Raw genomic sequence first — 5,528 nt, 5'->3', positions numbered from 1 at the left:
TATTTCCTGGAGAGGTGTATGTCTCCTTTGTAACTAAGTCATCTCACTCTCAGGGCTCCACCCCCATGGGAGAATGCGATGGGCGATGGAAATTTGAGCCTCTGAGGAGCTCCCGAATTCCCAGCACTTTTTCATTAACCAGATGCAGTTCTGTACTCTCTCCTCTCAGATCAACCTGGATGAATGCTGTTGCAGTGGGTTGGGGGAGGTCATCTGTATATCTGTGGTTCATTTCTTTCCAGTAATGCTGGCTGCCAAACTTCAGTGGCCTTGCCTCTATATCTCCACCTTTATTACTGTGACTGGCTGCTTACATGTTTCAGTTCCTGGGGCTGGAGGCTTCCTGCTCTGTAGCCTAACACTTGATGCTTCAGTTTCCTCTGGGACCTGCTGCTAGCTCTGGGAGGGTATAGGGAGGCACACTCTGCGAAGGTGGGAGAAGGGCCCCAGGTTCTGTGACTCAACCCTGTGTCTGAAAATGGCAGTTGCTAAAACATAGCTGTTACCTTATCTCTCTGTTATTTGTCTCTGCCCTGGTTTCTGCTCTCATATCTGAGCTATGTCATGTTGAATATACTGATCACGCAGGCAGGAATGCTTTGGGCATAAAAAGTGAATATTGCCACCTAATTCTCTCCTCTCCCTGCATACTGCAGTGAGCTCCAGGCTGTGTCTGCAGCACTGGTCTCTGCTCCTTTTCCTTTCCTTCTTTCTTGTTTGCCTGATTTGCCCACCTTCAGATGCTCTGATGTACAGATTTCTTAGACTTGTTTGTGTGTTAGGTTGGGTGTTTTCTGTTGGATTGTAGCTGTTCAGTTTGTTGTAATTTCAAGGAGCGAGATCAAGGAGAACCCCCATGCCACCGTGCTTCTGATGTCACTTTTGCTACTTTGTCTTTCAAATCTCTAATTTGATCCTCTGCTTTATCTAATCAACTATTGATTTGTTGTAGTGTATTCTTTATTTCAATTTTTGAATTTTTTATTTCTGACTCATTATTTTTGTAGTTTTTATGTCCATTTTTATGTTTACTATCTCTGTTCAAGTTCTCACTGTGTTCATTTTTTCCCCTGTAAGTTCATTGAACACTCTTACAGCTAGTATTTTGAACTCTGTAGCTGGTAGGTTTCTTGCCTTCATTTTATTTAGTTCTTTTTCTAGAGCTTTGTTTTGTTCTTTTATTTGAGACATGTTTCTTTGTTTTCTCATTTTGGGTGCCTCTGTGTGTGTGTGTGTGTGTGTGTGTGTGTGTGTGTGTGTAGAGAGAGACAGAGAAAGAGAGACAGAGAAAGGAGAGAGAACAGTGTGAATGTGGCAGGAGTAGACTATACAGGAGTTCTCTGTACTATTCTTGCACATTTTAAGTTTAAAATTATGTTAAAAAAATTATGGCCCTGGTTCCCATATACACCTTGTGGAATTCCTTCTCTATTTTTCACTGACATCACTCCCACCACAACTCCTCCCAACCTAGCAAGTCAGATTCTCTAAATTCTGTCTGGATCTCTAGGTCCAGCTGAAATCTGGCCTCCTATATACTGCTCTTTTCTCTGTATTCCTCTAGCACTACTGGTTTCAGTATTACTTGGCACTAAACCTGATCCTGCTGATTGGCTTCATTTTGGGATACACACAACACAGTGGCTAAATGCACTGACTGTGGAATCAGACTGGGTTCAAGTCTCAGTTCTATCTCTTCCACTCTGTGTGAACTTGAACAAGTTCCTCACTTTCTCTAAGTCTTGGTTTCTTTGACAGGAAGGAGCATTACATGAGGGGAAAGAGCACTCGTTGAGAAAACAGAGGCCTGATTTTAGGTGTAGATTTGTCATAGGTATGTGACCTTGTGGGTCTCAGTTCTCTTACCTGTAAAATAAGTGGTTATCCACTCTGGATGACATTAGAATCACCTGGGAGCTCTAAAATATATAAAATATATTTTTAAAAATATGATTTTATTAGTCAGAGTTGAGTTCTGTGGTAGTTTTAAAAACGTTCCTGGGTGATTTTAATGTATGGACCAGGTTGAGGACCAGTGAGGCAGCTGATTCCAAAGGCGGCTTCCAAATTCTATGATTTTATGCAAAAGTGTTGCTGTGAATTCTTCATTATTGGTATTAAGGCCCCTTTTGTCTCCCCCACAACATGTAACCTAGAGCTTTATCACATGGTAGAGAAACACAATACCTATATGTTAACTAAAATAATCAGCTAAGATTTTCCTCTTTTGCCCCCCTCTGTCTGGAAAGAGACATCTTTGACAATCTCAGCATTTTGACAGAACAGTTATTGCCCCCTAGAATCCCCTATCAGGTATAGAAAATTAGCTGTAGTGATGTGTACTCTTAATGGGAATCCGGCATGTCAATGGGTTATTTCTGTCATTGTGGTTTAGTCTGATATTTCAATATGCCCCTGCTGCTTTTTATGATACTTAGCAAAGAGGAAGAGGTGGCAGTTCCCCCTTGGTTCACATTTGACCAGTTGCTATATTTGAGGCAATCACAAAACACCATAGGTGTTGAAAATGGTTAGAGACAACTATGATAATGCAGCCTCTAAGGAAGAAGCCACTATCCAGTCTTCTATCTTCCAAATGCACAGGTTGTGTGTTCCTGCAGCAACAATTACCTAAAAATATCTGATAATTACTTCCAAAATGTCAGTCTTTATAACCAGGTATTAGAATGTTCTAATTGATAGTGCAGCTGTAGCTTCAATGTCTGAAACTGGCATATGGCTTGCAATAGTCTACCTTGATCTGTTTTCTTTCTTCATAAAGCTCACTTACAGATTGCAGATTGCAGGCATGATCTACCTAAGGCTGGAATTTTTGCACCCTTTGTGTAATTTATCTCCTGCTTTGAGTGAGAGGGGTAAAACACTGAAAAAAAAAAAGAAAAGAAAGTAAAGAAGAAAAGCTCAGAGGCCTATGGCAACCAAATTGTGTTAGAAACTTTCTAATTCTTGTTGCTTTTGCATTTCACGTCAAGAAAATACTAGGTCTATGGCCATGCTATCCCGAAGAAGCCCGATCCCGTCTGATCTCAGAAGCTAAGCAGGACTGGACCTGGTTAGTACTTGGATGGGAGACCACCTAGGAAGACCAGGTGCTGTAGGTGTAAAAAATTAAAAAAAAATAAGGGATTGTAAGCTAACAAGGTTCTTGCAATCTGTGAGGTTAACTAAGAGTTGCCTCGCCTAAAAAAAAAAATTCTGTACACATTCACATGTCAGCTAGATTCACCATCATAATTTTTAAAATCTAAATAAGGTTGGCTGGAACCTTTATCCCAGAGATTGTGGAAAGTAAAAAGCCCTCTGCAAGCTGTGAATTTCTAAGGTGCTAATGCTATTATAGTCACCCATAGCTCTGAAAACTTGCTGTTGCTGAGACTGTTTTATTTCAGGGTCTTATGGTGCTGTATGTGTTGTTTCTGTTCTATATTATGTTGACTCAAACTCAGAACACAGCCCCTCTCCTTAATTTCCCAACAACCCACTCACAGAAGGAAAGTGGATGTAGCAGATTTCCTGAAACTTGGGGATATGGAGAGAAGGAATTTTTCTTTTTTATTACAAACGTGCACAGGACTTCAAATGGAGTGGTAGCCATCATTGTCTTTCTAAGATCCTCAGCTATTTCTGCAACTCGAGCTCCAGTCTCCCACTATGTTGCTTAGCCTCCTTGCTCTCTCTTCATGTTTCTTTCCTTTTCTTTACTTCATGCTCCTGTCCTCTCAGGAGATATATAAAGATATTACAACTTTTCTTATGCAGAGCAATTCATTTCTCTCTAGTGCCCAAACTAATTGAATCTAAAACTAATTCTGGGCCTCCCTTTGTATACCCACAGTTATGCATTTAATACTTAAAAGGACCCATCCAACTGGGCTTGTTTTCTAGTATGTACATAAATAAAGTGTGTGTAATACATACATACATGCATACATACATACATACATACGTATATTTCATACACACATTCACATATATATATATCTCCAAATTTATAAAACTTATAGGATATATCAATTACAACTTAAGTTTTTATTTGGCAATAGGATTTCGTATGAAGCAGCCTCCTAACTCATCTTCAGGGTTCTAGATTCTTTCTAGTCCTAATTGATTCTCTATACAGCTGTCAAATAAATCTTCTAAAAACTTTTTCATCATGCTATTTCTCTGCATACCACCCTTTATTACTATGATGATCTAGTAAATATTTAGATGCTAGTGGTTGATAATGAATTAGTATCTTACCCCCAGATAAGTTATGTATTTTACTAGGGACTTGTAATATCTTGAACTGGAGGAATGAGAAATAATCTATATGATGTGCTTAGAATAGATCCTGGAATAATAATAAGTGCTCAGTAAAGATTAATGACTAATATTGTTATTGTTGTGATATTGTTATTGGGATTTCAGGTGTGGTAGTGCTGGGTCAGTGGGAGGAGGGTATTAACAGGTAACAAATATCTCCTTTGTTGTATTCACCACTGCCCACCAACTTCCCCTGGCCAAGTCAGGAATTACCATTAAATGAATGTCCAAACTCCTTGGCCTTCCATGCAACATCTGGCATGATCAGACCCCCTCTATGTTTCTTCAAACTTTGATTCATCTGCACCCATACACAATTTTATGTTCCAGTTATGCTTGTCTATACCTGTACCCAAACATATTATACTTACTAAGGTAACCTTAAATGGGAATTCTCATTTGGAACTAAGGGAATTATTCTGGGATCCATTTAAAGGATGGTGGTAGTTGGAGATAGGAGATTTGATAGGTAAATTAAGCATTGTTGAAGTCTTCCATCATTATGTACTTTCTATTTTCTAAACAGGGCCATATAATGATCACTTGCATTCCCCTTTACCTTTCATTAAGCATAGTGTTTCCCAAACATAAGATTAAAAGTGTTTTCTGAACCCCACTGATGCCTTGCTGTCTTATTGAGTGGGTTGTTTTTCTCTGTTCTGGCTTTAACCCCCTTAATGAGAACAGATAACCAAGGCAGGTTATATTCCCTAGAGTGAAACGGGGTTCTTCAGGGGCCAGAGGCAAACACTAAATATGTTAGCAAAATTAACAGAAGCAAGGCTCTCTGTGAAGCCCTCTGGACACTGGCAGGTAGGAGATGAAGGATCTGGACATGCCTCAACAGTCTCTGTCTTTAGCTGAAGTTTGTTCCAAGAACAGTTACACACTGTTGAATTCTGGCTCATTTGTTGGGCCATACTTTAATGAATGCTATCAATCAAAAAGCATGCTCCTTACTCATAGCTGAGTTTATTGTTGTCTTCTTGAAATGATTTCTTTGGCCCTCTAATCTCAAACTGAATTTCATATTGGAGACCATATTGAAAATACTATTATTTTGTAAGATGGTAAAGTTGGCCCACCCATTCCTCTCTCTACTTACCTGTAGGCAGGGAAATGGTCAGACACACCCCTCATCAAGATCCAGACTTGATCCAATTCATTATACCAACCAGAGACCCTTACCTCATTTATTTCTG

General features: G+C 39.5%; 1 pseudogene; it reads left to right on the top strand.

The window, feature by feature from the left end:
- The first annotated feature begins 3,003 nt into the window (after window positions 1–3,003).
- Window positions 3,004–3,122, top strand: LOC120604342 (uncharacterized; annotated as a pseudogene).
- The last annotated feature ends 2,406 nt before the right edge of the window (window positions 3,123–5,528 follow it).

Source organism: Pteropus medius, unplaced genomic scaffold, assembly GCF_902729225.1.
Source record: "Pteropus medius unplaced genomic scaffold, Ma_sr-lr_union100, whole genome shotgun sequence".
Lineage (NCBI taxonomy): Eukaryota > Metazoa > Chordata > Mammalia > Chiroptera > Pteropodidae > Pteropus > Pteropus medius.
This window is presented reverse-complemented; position numbering and strand designations above follow the sequence as displayed.